Consider the following 19,629-nt stretch of genomic DNA (forward strand, 5'->3'; position numbering starts at 1 on the left):
AAAAAATATGTCCCCTTATCCACTCTGATACCATGTAACTAATTTCAAAATTTGGGAAGAGCATATAGAAGCAAGAATATTTTTCACACATAATAAGAGGCTTCTTTTCTTTACATTGTTCAATCATATTAATTACCTTTTCATGGTAGATTTATCTCCTAGTTACAGAAGAGTTCCAATAGCCTCTCCCATTCTAGTCTAAAAATGAATCCTAGCAAATCATAATAAATGTTCACAGGTCCTAAAAGACTTTAAAAAAAAATAACAAATAGCTATTACATCCCTAAAGAGATGGAAATGCTCTAATATTCCCAACAATTGTGTCCTGCATACATGTATGGAAGTCCACCAAGAATGAAGAAAGATAATAGCATAAGCACAACTATAGCTCTTGATGAGACTGCCAAAGGGAGCCAAAAGGGTTTCATCCTCTAGTTTCAAATTCAAGGGATTTTTTTCTCAAATCAACTACAAAACACTAGTGTAGAAAACTAACAGCAAAAAGGGAGACCCTTCTAACAGCTAAACATCTCTCAAATTCCACAACAGTTAAAATCTAACTCCATTTCCTGAATAGAAAATGCTATTAAAGTCAAAATGCTACTGTACCCATCACCCCAACTCTGGTAGGATAACTGATCTCTTTGAAAAGTCAAGCATAACTCCTATACTACACTACAAAAAATTGACATATTTAATTTTCCAAATTACAACCCCCTTTTGAAGAAATTTTTTCCTCCAAGCTTCCATATCATCAAAAAAGATGAAAGAATAGACTAATGTGATGTTGCGAGATAAATTAATGGCAAGGGGACAAGGACATGTTCTTAAGCCACCTTATCATTGCACATGAAAGTAAGATATATTCCATAACCCTAAATGTTTCATTTTGTGGTGTAAGTAATAATGACTCATTTTCCATCCACCAACTATTGCCTCACTTGAAAATGCCACTTAGTGCAAATGCAATGTAGTTCCAATGTATGTCTCTATAAAATGTCATTAGATAATTACTTCTAGCCATTAATGGTTTCAACTTTCAAGAGCTTTCCTTAGGGCTTGTTCAAATTAACTAAAGATATGTATGTGTAAAACTATAAAAGCACAAAGAATGAAGGCAATAGAGTTGACATGAATCTAAAACAAAGTTTTTGGTCTCTAATTTTGATGGTAAATGATCTTATCTCTGATTAGAAGTGGACCTGGTTAGAGGACTTTTGAACATTCACTTGGAATGCCACCCTATTAAAGGATTTACAAATGGCTATTAAACCAACCTAAGTCCATAGGATTTTCATATCTAATACAATTGCTAGAGAGTATTAGAAAATATTTGACTTGACTACAACATACAACTTAACTTGTAGATCTCAGATCACTTTTCTGCTCATACCATTGCCTAGCCTTCAGTCTCTACAACTCTAATAGCTTGCCCTCCTTTCAAGCTTTGTCTCCTTGAGTCTCCATGCTCAATGTACCAGTGCAATCATCTCTTCATGACCACTTATAAAAGTAGAGCCTCTATGCTCTTCCTTCTTATAGATGTCTTCTCCTTGACACCCTTCTAACTACTTCACAATTTGGCTCTTTGCAGTAGCAACATCGATAGCATCACCAGCATTTACTTCTTGGTTTATGACTCCTTAAATAGAAATCTTGGAGTTCCTTTTCCTAGTCGCTCGACACACACTAGAGTTTCCTATTACCTGGCTCCAACTGAGAATTTTCTTGGCTTCAACTAACTTGTTCAGTATCTACTAATGATCTTAGCTTAAGATTTGCAGTCAACCTTGTTACAACTTCTTCCTCCAATGTTTCTAAGTGTCACCAATCTCTGTATCTTTGAGTATGCTATCAATACATCATTTAACCATTGTCTTAACTGATCCTTGCACTTCATTACAACATCATAACTCAACTTTTCCCCTTAGGTGCTCTTGTTACATCTTGTTGATCAAATCCACTTCATCAATCACCTAAGTGATAGTACTTGGATCTTATAAGAAAATGTCATTCCTACGAATAGTAGGTTTGACATCAATGACAAAACAATGATTGAAAACATTTTTTTAACAACAATCTTCTTACTTTGCAACAATCTCCCTCTTTGATCTTTAACAATGAGCTTTTCAATTAGATTTCCAACAATCTCCCTCTTTGGCATTGATGGCAAACCAAACTGATCAACCATCAAACTAAACTATTTAACCACAAGCTAACTAGGTTAGAACAGGAAGTCAAATACCAAAAAGTAAATTGTAACTTCACATCTCCCTCTTCTATTTTGATTGCTTCATTTCTGCTTCTCCCTCTTTTTTTTTGTATCCTTGTCCTTTTGTTTTTCTCCCTTTGTATTGCTCATCTTGCTCATATTCTACTATTTTGATCAACCTTTGATTATTTCTATCAACTTCTCCCTCTATATTTATTTGATTAGTATCTCCCTCATACTTTTGATCACCAGATCATCAACATGTGATCAGTTTCTCACAACTTCTCCCTCTTTGACAACAATGCCAAAGACATATTAGCATCTTAGCATGCAAGTGTAGCTTTTGTAGGTTCATTCAATTTCTCCCTCTGTCACCTTGCTTATGATTGATTTGGAATTTTAACACTTCTGCTACTTTAGGCATGAATCCTAAAGTAAACATCCCCTACATCAATGTGTAAAGTCTTCAACAATCAACTTATTTAATGCAGGGCATTCTTGTTTTGCTTCAAGTAGCCTTGGCTAGGGGTATCACCCCTAACTTACCTCTAAGATATTCAAAAGCATCTTTAGGTAGTGCTTTTGTGAAGATGTTAGCAATCTATTTCTTTGAGCTAACATAGTCCATCTTCACTTGTTTGTCTTCCACCAATTCTCTTATGTAGTGATACTTGATTGCAATGTTCTTGGTTTTAGCATGCATTACAGGGTTCTTTGATATGTTGATAGCACTTGTATTATCACAATAAAGTATCATAGGCTTAGTTACCTCTTCCTTCATACCTTGCAGCAAATGTCTAATCCATACAATATTGGTGCAATTTAAAGTAGCTACAACATATTCAACTTTTTTTTTTGCTGGTCCATGTAATCAATCTTTTTCCCAAGAAAAGTGCTCCTCCGCTGGTGCTTTTTCTATCATCAATGTTACCTCCCCAATTTGCATTAGTGTAGGCTTTTAGTGCAATTTTTTCACTCCTCTTGTAGTACAGACCAAAGTCATTAGTTCCTTTTAGGTACCTTAGTATTCTCTTTACTACCATTAAGTGATTTTCTCTTGGATTTGCAGAAAATCTTGCCACTATTCCAATAGCTAATGCAATGTTTGGTCTACTATGTATAACATATTGTAGCTTTCCAATCATTGATATATACAATGTTGATTCACTTCAGCAGACTCATAATTCTTGGATAACTTATCGTCTGTTGCCATTGGTGTGCTAATTGGTTTTGACTCTTCTAACCCAAATGTTTTGAGTATCTCCTTGATGTATTTGGATTGGGTCACAAATATGCCATGTTTCAATTGATATACTTGCAAACCAAAAAAGAATTTGATTTCTCCAAACATTGACATCTCAAACTCATGTTTCATTTGATCAACAAAATCTTTGCATAGAACATCTTTTCCTCCAAATATTATATCATCAACAAAGATTTGTGATACCAAAATATCTTTACCTTTTTCAGCTTTGATATACAAGTTGTTGTTTTCATCTGTTCTCTTAAATCCTATCTTCACAAGATATTTGTGCAATCTCTCATACCATGCTCTAGGTGCTTGCATCAATCCATAAAGTGCCTTGTGCAATTTGCAGACCATGTCCTTTTTCTTGTCATCTAAAAATCCCTCTGGTTGTTCTATGTAGACTTCCTCTTCTAGTATACCATTTAGAAAAGCAAATTTAACATCCATTTGGTACACTTTGAAACCTTTGTATGCAACATATGCAAGTAATGTTCTTAGTCCTTCCATTCTTGCAACAGGGGAAAATGTTTCCCCATAATCTAGTTATTCTTCTTATGTGTAGCCTTTTCCAACTAGTCTGGCTTTGTTTCTTGTTATCTCACCATTCTCATTAAGTTTGTTTCTAAACACCCATTTGGTACCAATCACTCAGCTGGTCTAGGAACTGGGGTCCATTTTTTGTTCTTCTCAATCTAATCTATTTCCTCTTCCATGGCTTTATACCAATCACCATCTTGTAGTGCATCTTTAACTATTTTAGGTTCAACCTTGCTCAATAGACATGATTCATTCATCAGTCTATTCCTTGTCATTGGTCTAACATCCTTGTTGCCGATGGTTTGTTTTGTAGGGTGATGATTTCTCTCATACTTGGCTAACCTTGGTTTTGTCCTTATTTCCATGTTTTCTCCTTCAGCTTCAGAGTCATTTTGTTCTTCTTCATATGGAACTTCATCATTCCTCTCATGTATACTATTTTCAAAACCAAAATGTGCATTTTCTACATTCTACAGCTCAGCTTCTGAATGTAGCTCGACATTCACTAGCTGTGACTCAGTTGATACCAAAATTTGGTGTAGATTTCCAACTTGATTTGTAGCATTTTCTTCAATAGTCATTCCTTCACAAAATTATATAAAGGATCTATAATCCTCTAATTGCTTGGACTCATCAACTTGAACTTTTGCATGTTCATAAAAATTTACATTTGCACTCTCCACAATCTTATTAGTATTAGTGTTCAAACACTTATATACTTTACTTCTAATGGAGTAGCCAAGGAATATGTCTTCATCACTCTTTGCATCAAACTTGTCATTTCTAGTATTTTTTGGAATATATCATTTACAACCAAATAATTTGAAATGTTTAACATTAGGTGAGTTACTATACCATAATTCCAAAGGTGTTGCATTTGTACCTTTCTTGACTTGAACTCTATTCAGTGTGTAGACTGCAATGCTTACAGCTTCTCTCCAGTACTTTAGTGCAACATTTTTCTCCATCATCAAGGTTCTAGCATAGTCAATCACTGACCTATTCCTTCTTTTAGAAATACCATTCTATGGTAGAGTTCTTGGTGCCAATGTTTGCCTTTTAATACCTTTGTCATTGTAGAATATTTCAAACTCTTTTGATGTGAACTAACCTCCTTTGTTTGACCTTAGGCATTTCAGATTCTTTCCTATTTCCTTCTCAACTCTAGCCAAATACCACTTAAACATTTGAAGTTCATTATATTTTTTCTTTAAAAACATAGCAGTCATCATCCTAGAATAGTCATCCACAAATAGCATTATGTATCTGTCTCCTAGGTAGCTTTGCACTTCTATTGGACCACATAAGTCTATACGGACTAACTCTAGTACTTCTTTGGAAGTGTATTTTTTGCTTTTGAAGCTTGACTTAGTCATCTTCCCTAGTTAACATTGTTTTCACATTGTGTTTTCAGGTTTCTTCAATTCAGGCAACTCTCTGACCTTCTTCTTCTTGCTAATGTTGATCAGATTATCAAAGTTAACATGACAGAACCTTATGCCATAACCACACATCATCAAGTCTAACACCAAGACATGTTGCATCTTCCATATCTAGATAAAATAGGTTACTCCTAGTTTGTTCACCTTTTCCTATTAGATTTCCATTAGTGTCATAGATCTTGGCAGTTTTGTTTCCAAATTCTACTTTTCAACCTACATTACCTAACTGTGATACACTCAACAAGTTGTAGTTCAATCCTTCAACATAGTATGCATTATCACATGAAATTTTCTCTATGAGTATAATAGAGCCTTTTCCTTTGATTTGACATGGAGCATCATTATCGAATCTAACACTATTTCCATCATATTGAGTAAAGGTAATGAACTTACTTTTATCTCATGTCATGTGATGTGAGCATCCACTATCTATGATCCACTTGTCATTCTTTTTTACACTGTTAACCAATATTGTTGTTTCATCTTCATCTTTATCTAATTCATCCTTCATGACCACATAGACTACTTCATCATCATTCTCATCAGAATCTTCTTCAACAATGTAGCATCTTTTGTCTTTTTCCTTGTAGTCTTTGCTATCTTCTTCTCTCTTGTTTCCTTCTTTGTAGTTCTTCCTGTACACTCGAAAGTGTCTCACTCTAAACCCTTCTATCCAAATGATTCCATGAGTTTGGAATGCTTGGATGCCGGCTTAGAGCTCCCTATCCATGGAGTGCAAGAGAGTATATTTCAAGAATGAGAAGGCTCTCAGATGAGCCTTAGAGATACTCTTCTTGCTAGTAAACCATGCAATGGGAGGTTCCAAAGACAAGATGCAAGAATGCAAATGTCCCAAGGAGTTCCTCAAGAATGCAATGCAACTAAAGATTAAACTAGAATAAATATGAAAAGTGCAGCTATTCTAAGCATGGATGAGAGTGTTACAATACCATTATTAAGCTATGTGAGATTAAGCTACATGTAAAAATGAAAGCTAAGCTAAGCTAAAATTCCATGATGCCATGGATGAGAGAATGTAGACAAGAAATAGAAGTTCTCCACAAAGCTCCAAAGAAACCTATTAGAAAACCTGCAGCATAACAATATTCAAAAGATGGATGGATTGAGGGGGAAAGCTCTCTCCCTTTTAAAGATGTATGGATGGTAGAGATCAAGATGAAGATGGTGGATGATCAACGGTGGAATTCAAAAAGAGGAGTGATCCATGTGCATACACAAGTCAACAAATAGAATATAAGTTGACTTGTCATATAAGACAAAAGTCACAAAGCCTTTTCTTTTAATTGCAAAATAGAAAAAGGACTTTATGTGTGCACTTTAAGTGGGTTAGAAGAATGGGGTGTTTTATTTAATTAAAATGGGACATGTTCTTTTAATCAAATAATGAACTTAGGATAGCATAGTCAAACTATAGGTTATAATCAAATAAATTGATTATTAGCAATTTGGTCTAGATAAATGATTAAATTAATTTAGTCAAAATTCTGAGAAGGGGGCTAATAGTCTAGATGACCATTTTTAGGTGATTACATTTGACCCTCTTTAACTAATGCGTGATTGATCTGGGAACACATTATGTCAAAGAAAATAGAAAGCCAAGTAGGCAGTGATAGATATAGATATCTGATTTCAAAGAATGAAATGCAAAAATAGATGGCAAGTCCTGAATGCACAGCCTAATAGCAGTAGTACTGAACATTAGGAAGATGATGTTAGGATCAGAAAAGAATTCTAACACCTAGCAAAGCGAATAGACTGAGAGCAAGTGAGAAGATCAAACAAATGCTCCTAAGAAATAGATAGTTGTAGCAATCAGTGATAGAGTATTTCTGCCCCCTTGGGATCGAAATTGAAATGAGGTAAGGGGACATAGAAACAAGCTAGATATGAGAAAATCAGAATATAGAAATGTTCAAGATGATAGATAGATGATTAGAACCCGAGAATGACTATAAAAAAATTGATAAAATGCACCAGTTTGACTAAAGTTGACCTTGAAGGATATAGCATAAAAATTAGGTCGAAACAAGTACAAAGGTGATTTTAGACATGGAACAGTGAATTGAAGTAGATATAAAGTATGGAAATGATGAAGACATGAAGAAATGAAGATGCCGCAGTGATGATTCAGAGATTAGACCTCAAAAGGTTAACTAACTGCTCAGAAGAAAGTAGAATTTTAAAAGATAATTTTGACCATCAAGATGAACTCGAATTTGGATTTTGATCCCAAAAATGAATCTAGGATGTTGAATTTATTTAAGAGGTCAAAACTTTATATAATGTGATGATAAGATAGAAAAGAGATGAAGCAAAAGATTAAGAAGGTGAAAAGACATGAACAAGAAGAAAGTAAAGAAATATATGAAAGGAGTTAGCCGATATGTCTATGAAAAGATGAAGAGAGAGCTCTCCCCATATGCAAGAATGCAAGACTAAGCTAGAAAATGAACCTAAAATGCAAGCTAATATGAAAAGTGGCTTACCAGCAAGAAGTGCATAGAATTTAGACTCTTAATTTCATCATTGAGCATTTATTAGTGACATCATGAGATCATACAACCATCACTAGTATAACTATGAGGATATGAATATGATCGATATTAGATAGGTATGTGGAAATCCAATCTAAGCATTAGAGACATGTAAGTCAAGATAACTAAGCGATTAGATTCCCTAAGTTTAATTTAGCAAGATTACACTTGTATCAAGGCATAAGCGCCAAGATAACCCCTAAGTGTGGTCTTGCAAAATAGTCAAGGATGATACATTTGTAAGTCAACATGTTGGATAGGACAAGCATAAATGCTTACAACACTATAGACAAACAAAGTATACCCACAAGCAGAAATCAAGAAAGTATGTCCCATGCCCCCAGTCTTAGTCAATGACATCCTCGAAAGACTATTAGGGAGGGAACACATGGAAAAGAAATCATCATAGACAACACACAAAGTAGATAAAGATCAGCATAGCTCAGTCATTTAAGTGTTAAAGTGCATGTGTGTAAGTCACTTAACCATTTCTTCAAGACTTAATTCTGATAGTGAGAAACATTGTGACATCGAAGACCATAGGTAAACTATATGAAAAGTGTTGAGAAACACTTGATGTCAAAGTGGGTGGGGGTAGTGTTGAGAAACACTATTTTGTGAGTTCTCAAAGAAAACCTCATGCACAAGAATACCTTAATAGGCTAAGCAGTTGTGCCCCCAAGACGAGGACAAGAAACAATTCCAAGCTAGGAAATGTGTAGCAAAATAGGTGATTGAGACTGATAGATAGAGGTGCAAGGGTCTCAAGTAGCACCTGTTTCCAAATTTTCACCACTTGACATATTTTTTCAGGACTTTTTTCAATTTTTTTGTATTTTTGATTTTTTTGGTGATACATCAAAGTGCCTATTGCTAGGTTTTCACTAAGAAGATATTTTTTTCAGGACATTTTCTAGTTTTAAGGATTTTTTTTAGCATCATATATGATTTTTTGGATTTTTTTAAGAAGGTTTTAGATATCACTAGTTCTCAAGCAAGATCACATCATTTTCTCCCAATGTCTAGCAAGGTATAGGATATGATGGAGCAACAAGCTAGTGGATAAGAAAAGATGGATGAAAAAGGAGTATGAAGCAAGTGAAAGTGATCCTCAAGGACTGACTCCTCAAGAGTACCCAAGCTAGGGAAAGAGGTGAAATAGTCATATGAAGCATGTTTTGGATAAGAAATGGAAGAAATGAGCAAGATAGCATGTATGATGAGTAGTGAAGCCAACAAGTGTGATAGCATATAAGATAAGCGATGGAAGCTAATGAGTAAGATAGCATGTAGGGTAAGCAGTGGAAGCCAATGAGAAAGATAGCATGAAAGCATGAAATCCAAGAGAGCAGACATGTCAAGAGGCCTATGAGAACCATGTTTTATTTATTGTGATCAAGACTAAGGGTTCAACTAGATAGGATAGCGATGGGATAGAGCAATAAAAATAATGCTCAACATGGAGGCTATGAGGGAATGAGAAAGCACAAATAAAGAATCTCATGGATAAGATAGCCAATATGCAAAGATAGCTCGACATTGTCAAGATCAAAGAGAAAAGAGGGGATAGATGGATGATGGAAGAATTAGGCATGATGCCTGTTTGCCAATTTTTCATCATGGTACTTATCTAAGGTGCCACAAGAAGTAGTTTTCACCATAGGATAAATTTATTTCTCTTTACTTTTGCTACCAAGGTGCCACAAGAAGTGGTTTTCACCAAGGCACTTTTTTTTTTTTTTTTTTGAATTTTTAGAAAGAGCTCAAGCTGTTTGAATGTAGATAGTGCTCCTATAGAAAAGATAAGTCATGATAAGCCAAGACCATAGAAAGGTATGCTCAAAGATGTTGATAGGGTGATGAAAGAGAAATGGTAGTAGGAAGAGTATATGGAGGATAATAGTTCATGTATAGAAAGTTAGTGTAAGCTTTAGAGGATTTCATGAGGGTAGTTGAAATATTGTACAAGATCAACATTGACACACACCTTGAAGGGTGTTGGAATGATGGAGGAATCATGGATGAAATAGCTTGAGATTTAGATGTATGAGCTAGTAGAAGAGATTTGGAAAAAAGTCGAGTGGAAGGCTTTGGAATATTTCTAGGAAGATTTTTGGAAGAAGATGAAATGGAAGCCTTTGGAAGCTTGAATGTCAACTTTGAAATATTTTCAATATTCAAGTCTTTTAAAAGAGACTTGGGAATCCACATAGCTTTAGATTTTTCTCGTTCTTTGGGTGCTTGAGAGTGCATTTGTATAATGATGGATTTAGGAACCCATATTTTCTTTGGTTTAGCTCTTTGAGTAGTGGACCTTTGCAGTCTCTTTTGTGCATTCTCCTTCTTAGCATTCACATGTCGATTAGATGGGACATAGTGATCTTTCTTTTTCAATGGATTCTTATGTTTATTCTCACTTCCAAAGGACTTGGGATTTGTGGATGAATAAGGATGATATGACTGGTTTAGATGTATAGATGGGTGAAAATTCATCAAGGATGAATGTCTTTGTTGATCTTGAGGTATTATAGGAGAGCTAGGGAATGAGCTAGGAGTGAATGTAGGAGATGGAGGAACATAAGGCCCCAATATGGATGGAAGGTTTGAATGCTTTAGCTTAGATGGATATGGACCAAGGATAGATTTAGAAGATGCAAAGGGATAGTGGGAAGGGATATCAACATCTTTAGAATGAACAACATGGTCAAAGCCATCAATAGACTCACAAGTACCTTTGATAGGAACAACATTTTTAATAGAAGCACTTGAAGCTTGAGCACAATTTTGAAGTGGATGTGGAGAAGTAAAACATGAGGCGATGCTTTGATCTTGACAAGTAGCTTTGGATAGCATATGAAGAGAATTTTTCTCATAATTTTTAGTAAGCTCGAGGGAGATAATGGAAGTGGTATCTTCATCATACTTAGGAGATGGACAAGTTATAGGATATGGAGGGGAAAAATCTTGAAAGAGATGAAAGGGTGCTTGATCTTGATCTTTCTTGACATTTATAGTTTTTTCTTTTTGAGAGTCCTCTTGACATGGAGCCACTTCCAAGGACAAGGGAGAATGAAGAGTGAATGGAGTAGTGCTTGGATTAGGCATAGTAGTGCATGAAGGTTGAGGATGTTTAGGATTAGTAGCATGGAAAAGGTTTGCAGTCAAGTGAAGGTTAGCTTGAGTTTCTTTTAGAGGTAGCCCTTGAGGATACACATAGTCAATGTGGAAAGCATTAGATTCTTTATTTGATGGAGGCATGTTGGAAATCTTTGAAGTGTTGGGAGATGCACGAGTGTTGGAAGAAGTGGAGGTATCAAGGAAACCATCACTAGACATATGCTCATTAATATGATCTTGCTCAAGAAAAGTATCCTCATCACATGAATCATTAGAGGTATCAATAATTCCATTATCACTAAGATCTTGGATTTTATGTTTTAGCTCAATGCAATCCAAAGTACTATGCTCATTATGTTGATGATAAGCACAATAGATATCCAAGAATGGGTTTCCATATGAGCTAGAATTTGGTAACATGATGATCTTATTGCTAAGAAGTTTTTGCAAAGTGTCATCATAAGAATCTTCCAAGGGAGAAAAAGTTCTATTAGAAGTATGTCTAGAGTCCTTTTTTTGTTTATCATGTGAATGGTATACATCCATGTCTTCATCATTATCTTGGTCAAAGATAGGTCCATCATGAAATTTTAGCATACGCTCAAAGGAGGTATCACTTGCTTGTTCTCTAAAGAGGTCTTTAGGTCTAGAAGATGAAGACATTTGATGTCTTGAAGTAGAGCATGTAGACCTAGAAGAAGAGGATGACCTCAAAGAAGCTGACTCACATGCATGTAAAGACCTTAAGTAAGATTCATGTAATGATGCAATCTTCTCCTCTAACCTTTTCTCAAGTTTAGACTTCATTTTTGTCATGCGCTTAGAGAAATGAAGGTAAGAAAGATCATTTGTCTCTTCTAGTTCTTTGTATTGCACATATAGATCTTGAAACTCTTTAGTGACATGCAGGATATCATGATCATCTAGATTTGGTTGAGGTTTGGTAGCACAAGGTTTAGATCCCATAGTTTTAGATGCAAATCCAAGCATAAAAGAGCTTAGAAGATAACTTGATGTTGAAACTATAGGAGGTAGAGTGTTCACTTGCCAAGATAGTAGAGAGAGATTAAAGAAACTTGTCAAACAATATGTACAAGAAACTTACGACATGAATGACTCAAGTCAATAGCTAGGCAAGATGCCCAAATAGCCAAATAAATAGAGCAAGCAGGGTGACAAGTGAACAACTTTCCCAACCCAAAAGTGTAGTCAAGAAATCAAGGTAACCATTTTAGAAAAAGGATAACTAGCAAGCAAACATAGACCATGAAGACAAAAAGACCAAGAGCACTAAGACCAAAGAGCCACTTTAAGCATGTTCCAGAACTAGAGACATAGCAAATCAAAGTCAAATGATGAGACTTCACTTAGCAAGCAACACAAGAAAAAATGTTAAGACTTGATGCTTTGACTTGGTTGATAAAGTTTGACAATAGTTAATAGCATAGCAAGTTTGATGTTCAAAAATAATTTCTTTCCAAGCAAGATAGTGACACATGAAGTAGTCTTCAAAAAATCAAGCAAGGGACAAAGTAACCTTGCATGATACAAGCATATGTGAGGTCTTAAAAGAAATCCCTAGAGCTATTGTCATGTGTATGTTCAAAAGATTTTCACAGGTATACCACATTTGAGAACACATCAAGCAATATCTACCTAAAAGACATGGTTCATTACTCAACAACTTGGCCCATGCTTGATGCTCCTTTTCCTCACACCAAGTGGTTTCCCACAAGAGATATTGGCTTTGTCATGGAAGTTCCATAAGCACAACCAAGGGAACACATATGGTGAGTGTAAAATCTTGGGGTGATCCGGGTAGTCCACTAGGATCGATCCTTACACCAAGAAGTTGAGCGGCTAAAAAGGGTAGTTACTAACTTGGATTTTTTAGATTAGGCTTCTGTTCATAGTGTTCCTCTTGCTCCCAATTATGGGACACCTCACCTTGCGATGAGTAACCGATCTCGCGATCACAAGAGTACCTTAAGTATTCTTGCCTAGTGATCTCCCTATGGTCGAAATCCCATAAGTGATCACACTAGGCGAAGACAAACACTATGTATACCAAGGTTTTGTGTCCTTGATAGCCTTGAATTTATAGTGGGTTGGAAGAGCTGGGTAATCTGCTTGTCCCCACTTGGGTCGTTCCTCTCAGATTGTCCGAGAGCAGGCCCTCTAAAGGATTCTAAACTACACAAAGAGTGGATCAACTCTTGGAAGTCAAGATTTATGATTCACCACAAAGGTGAAGAGCATACTCTCCTATTCCAATTGTTTTCTCCAAAACATGCCAAGAAGATTTAGTTGCCTCTTACTCTTGAAACCAAATGGTAAGTCAAGATTTCTGATTCACCACAAGGGTGAAGAACATACTCTCCTATCACCAAAAGATCCCAATTGTAAGTTTTAATGTGTCTAAAAATAAACAACTAGTATGTGCCACACATGTAAAGGTAAAGAATAAGAAAAATTGGTTTTTTATGCATTGGGCAGCCCTAGAAACAATCATTAATAGCCCTTGTGCATTTGAAGCTTTGACATGTGTTCTTTTTATGCAATGGTTCAATTTTTTTTTACAAAGATGGCAACCTACAATCAGAACTTGTTAGCACCACAAGTTAGTGTGAAATAACATAAAATAATTCAATAAAAAGTGGTTAGTTTCCTCAAATATCCAAGTTATCTTCCAATCAAGTGTATGCAAAGAAAGGGCAAACTAATCACAAATGCTATCTTTTTTACTCTTTGCTTTTGACCTAGTCAACAAGATTGGACTTGTTTGCTATGATTTCGGATCCAAAAATAGAAATAAAAAGAAGAGACCCCCACTAAAAATTAAAGAGCTTTCTAAAAATGCAAGAAATTCAAAAAAATCTCTACATTTGTGCCTAGAGACCAATTTTGTCAAAATAGGCCAGATTTATCAAATCAGATTTTTGATCCCTAATACGACCCCAAAAGTCAAAACACGAAGAGAGCCACCCTCTTAGAATTTTAAAAAAAATTTGAAAATGTAAGTTTTTCTAATAAATTCACTGATTTGTGATCAGAAATGACTTTTTATGAAAAAACAAGAAAATATTATAACTCACGCAAATCACATTCAAATGCTCTAAAAATCAGACTGAGACATGTTGGACACATATCCAACTTACAAAAAAAAATTCAGAACCAAAATCCAAGTGGTTTAAAGGATATAATCAAATCTTTAAACCAACTAGATTTTTGGCCTTCAAACCAATCTACTTATGGGTTGGCCTTAAAATCAAAGTGATAATCCTACAAAAGCACTTAATTATATCCAATATGCTGCTGTAAAAAATTAGAGATGAAAAATAAAAGTAAATGGAGCTAGAAACTTGATTCAAGCCCCACGGTGGGCGCCAAAAATGTACACTCGAAAGTGTCTCACTCTAAACCCTTCTATCCAAACGATTCCATGAGTTTGGAATGCTTGGATGCCGGCTTAGAGCTCCCTATCCATGGAGTGAAAGAGAGTATATTTCAACAATAAGAAGGCTCTCAGATGAGCCTTAGAGATACTCTTCTTGTTAGTAAACCATGCAATGGGAGGTTCCAAAGACAAGATGCAAGAATGCAAATGTCCCAAGGAGTTCCTCAAGAATGCAATGCAACTAAATATTAAACTAGAATAAATATGAAAAGTGCAGCTATTCTAAGCATGGATGAGAGTGTTACAATACCATTATTAAGCTATGTGAGATTAAGCTACATGTAAAAATGAAAGCTAAGCTAAGCTAGAATGCCATGATGCCATGGATGAGAGAATGTAGACAAGAAATATAAGTTCTCCACAAAGCTCCAAAGAAACCTATTAGAAAACCTGCAGCATAACAATATTCAAAAGATGCATGGATTGAGGGGGAAAGCTCTCTCCCTTTTAAAGATGTATGGACAGTAGAGATCAAGATGAAGATGGTGGATAATCAATGGTGGAATTCAAAAAGAGGAGTGATCCATGTGCACACACAAGTCAACCAATAGAATATAAGTTGACTTGTCATATAAGAAAAAAGTCACAAAGCCTTTTCTTTTAATTGCAAAATAGAAAAAGGACTTTATGTGTGCACTTTAAGTGGGTTAGAAGAATGGGGTGTTTTATTTAATTAAAAGGGGACATGTTCTTTTAATCAAATAATGAACTTAGGATAGCATAGTCAAACTATAGGTTATAATCAAATAAATTGATTATTAGTAATTTGTCTAGATAAATGATTAAATTAATTTAGCCAAAATGTTGAGAAGGGGGCTAATAGTCTAGATGACCATTTTTAGGTGATTACATTTTCTTTGTGTACATCTTGCTGCAATATGACCTACTTCATTGCAATTGAAACATATGATAGGGAGCTTACCTTTGAATTTACCTTTGCCTCTATGAAATCTCCTAGCCAATAGTGCTTCTAATTGTTCCACATCTTCCTCATCTATGCTACTATCATTGGATGCATGTTTTCCCTTTCTTCTATTTTTTCTTGATGTTTCCTCCTTGGTGTCTTTAATTGTCATCTTGGCCTTGAAAGTAGATTCAAGGTTCTTAGGTCTGTAGTTATCAAAATTGGATAATTCAAATGATCTAAGTCTTCCTACTATTCCTTCAAAGGTTAGTGTGTTTCCTTGTACACACCTTAGCTCTTGGATGGTTGAAACTCTAATAGCATAGATAGGGAGCAGAGTTCTTAAGTACTTGTTGATGATAGTTTCTTCTTCCAACTGACCACTTAAACTTCTAATTGCACTTACCACTAATTTCATTCTTGTAGCATATTGGGCAGCATTTTCACCTTCTTCCATTTTCATGTCATCAAACTTTCCTCTTAGGCTTTCTCTCTTTGCTCTATGGACATTTTGATCTCCTCCATAGATACCTGGTAAGGCTTTCCACATCTTGAATTTAGTATCACAATCTTTGATGTCATCATATTTTGCATAGTTGAGTGCAGAGGCAATCTCTAGCATTGCTTGATTGTGCTCCTTTTTATTCAAATCATCTACAATAAGAGGTCCTACTAGATTCACATGGTCTATTCCAATTAAGGCTCGTGCATAGTCACCTATTGATCCAAGGTGCAATTTCATCAGACTCTGCCATGCAAAAAATTTGTCTTTGTTGAGCTTGGGAACTTCTCATTTGGACATCTTGATCTTCTTGCTTCTAGTACCTTGAAACTAAATCAGCAGATGGCTCTGATACCAATTGTTAGAAATGCTTTAGAATAACTAAGAGGGGGGGCAAGGGGGGTTAATCAGTTATTCAAGGTCCAAATGTCCTATTCAAACTTTTCACTAAGTATAGTAAGCTCATTCTAATTAGCAAGTTACTATAAATAAACATGCAAGCATAACACATAAGAAATCAACACATAACATAGTGATTTACGTGGAAACCCAATTTGAAAAAAACCACCAGTAACATGCTACTCAATTCTCACTCTTCTGAAGTGATGCCCTATGAAAGGCCTACCCTATTAAAGGCTTACAACACACTGTTAAATGTGACCTTGTTAGAGGATTTAACCACCCTGTTAGAAGTAGGCCTAGTTAGAGGACTTTAGAACATTCACTTGGAATGCCACCCTGTTAAAGGATTTACAAATGGCTATTAAACCAACCTAAGTCTATAGGATTTTCATATCTAATACAATTGCTAGAGAGTATTAGAAAAACTTTGACTTGACTATAACATACAACTTAACTTGTAGATCTTAGATCACTTTTTTGTTCATATCATTTCCTAGCCTTCAGTCTCTGTAACTCTAACAGCTCGCCCTCCTTTCAAGATTTGTCTCCTTGAGTCTCCATGCTCGATGTACCAGTGCAATCATTTCTTCATGACCACGTACAGAACTAGAGCCTCTGTGCTCTTCCTTCTTCTAGATGTCTTCTCCTTGACACCATTCTAACTACTTCACAATTTGGCTCGTTACAATAGTAGCATCAGTAGCATCACCAACATTTACTTCTTGTTCTGTGACTCATTAAATAGAAATCTTGGAGTTCCTTTTCCCTCTTGCTCAGCACACACTAGAATTTCCTATTACTCAGCTTCAATTGAGAATTTTCTCTGCTTCAACTAACTTGCTTGACATCTACTAATGATCTTAGTTTAAGCTTTGCAGTACTTCTTCCTCCAATGTTTCTAGGTGTGACCAACCTCTATATCTTTGAGTATGCTTTCAATACATCATTTAACCATTGTATTAATTGATCCTTGCACTTCATTACAACATCATAACTCAACCTTTCCCCTTAGGTGCTCTTGTTACATCTTGTTGATCAAATCCTCTTCATCAATCAACTAAGTGATAGTACTTGGATCTTATAAGAAAATGTCATTCCTACAAATAGTAGGTTTGACATCAATGATAAAACAATGATTGAAAACATTTTGTTAACAACAATCTTCTTACTTTGCATTAATCTCCCTCTTTGATCTTTACCAATGAACTTTTCAATCAGATTTTCAATAGTCAAATTTTGTCCTAACACATCCATTATTAACTAGAGCTTATGGTTCAAGAAGATCATCAGTGCACACTAGTATATTAAAGCATATGAAGCTGAATTTGGGGCACTAAATAGGAGCAGTGTAAAAGAGTTTTTGTCACATCGTGATGCATCAGGTCATGGAACTCATACTTCTTCAACAGTAGTGGATAATTTTATAGATAATGTGAGCTATCTTGGGCTAGCTCCAAGATCTATTGGGGGGGGGTGCCCTAGCAGCTCACATTGCAACATACAAAGTATGATGGACTAACGGTGATTTTAGTTCAACCGACATACTTGCTGCATTTGATGATGCAATTGCGATTGGGTCATTTCATGCTCTGGAAAAAGGAATTATTATAGATTGTTTAGATGGAAACTTTAGACCTTACTTAGATACAATTAAAAATACAACTCCCTGGTTAGCAACAAGCACAATTGACAAAAGTTTCCCTACTACATTGACTCTTGGAAAAAATTGAACCTTCAAGGTTAAACACCCATTCTTCTCTATTTAGCAAATTGTGTAGGATGTTTAATATAGTTGGATCATTCGTACTTAGTATCAATAATAAGAGATTTCCAAAATCCAGATTGTATAGAGAAAGTTGTCTTTAGATTAAATTGTGTACACAATTTTTGTACCCGACTCTATGATTCATAATAACCTAATGATGAATCATGAAATCTGATTTGAAAGATTGATACAAAAAAAATTTACACAATTTAATTTTAAACTAGTTTTCTTTCTCTATCAATTTAGTAAGTTAAAATTTGATGGCAATACTATAAGGCACATTTTTTCCTATAGGGTCAAGCATTGTATACCAAAAATCATATGGGGAATTCATATAGCCTTGTTTATGTAGAAGACATTGCTTCTAGGGATGTTGTTGCCTCACAAGCTAGGTATGACTTCTAAAATTTATTACTAACTTTCACCTTGAATGAAGTAATGGTTCTCACAGGAAGTAATAAATCTACAAGACTTGTGAAACAAACTCTCTTAATGCTACTTTAGCAAAAGGTAAATTTCTTTTGTGCTTCCAAACTAGAACACAAAAGCCAAGCAGTGCTACAACACTTAGTGTCTACAATGCCCAAGGAATTGGAGTGATTTATGCTCAGATCAAAACCAAGACTATAGTTTCTTCCCCTATTATTCCATGTGTACAAGTGGATTTTGAAGTGGGCACTTGTATTCTTTCCTACATATAGACATCAAGGTAATCAATTGGTAATTTCTACAAAGGAAACAAGGTAGCTATCACCTTGCATTTGCAACTACAAGATTTTTTTAAAAATACTTTGACTAAAAATGCCCTGATATTGATACTCTGCAGATCTCCTATTCTAAGACTAGCCACTATAGAGATAGCTATCAAGAAGACACTTGCTCCACAAATTGCATTTTTCTCCTCTAGAGGACCTAGCTCTTTGTCTCCAACAATATTAAAGGCAAGCAATTGCAATCTTCCTGCCCTTTTGCAATATGATTTATTTTACTATGGATTCAATTTGACTGGTGTACATCATATCAAATGATAATGTCTCCTTTAAATAGTGAAATAATGCTACAAAATAAGAAATTTTTGAATGTCTCTAAAACTTAACCTCATAGATTCTTTAGTACACATATTGTTCTTCTTGTTAAATATAATTATAAAAGTATCATACAATTTGAGTGAAATAATTATTTTCAATTTTTGGGTCACTATAAGACAACATTGTAACCAAAAAGAAATGGAAATCTTCATATTGATGAAAGTTGCAATGAATGTATTCCCCTGCTTTGTTATTGAATTGAATAATCATGTAAAAAATTCTTATGTCTGTTGCTCATCTATGTTTTATGGTATGCCATTTACACTTGCTTTCAATTGCATATGTTTAACTTTCATAAGTAGGCTTCTTGAAACACACCTCTCATGGATGTCCTTTCAGCATAGAAACTAGGTCTAAAAATGTCTGTAGTGCATTTAGTTTATCCTTTTCCTTAGATGT

Source organism: Cupressus sempervirens, chromosome 3 (genome assembly GCF_028749045.1).
Source record: "Cupressus sempervirens isolate cs-2001-9-10 chromosome 3, ASM2874904v1, whole genome shotgun sequence".
Taxonomy (NCBI): domain Eukaryota; kingdom Viridiplantae; phylum Streptophyta; class Pinopsida; order Cupressales; family Cupressaceae; genus Cupressus; species Cupressus sempervirens.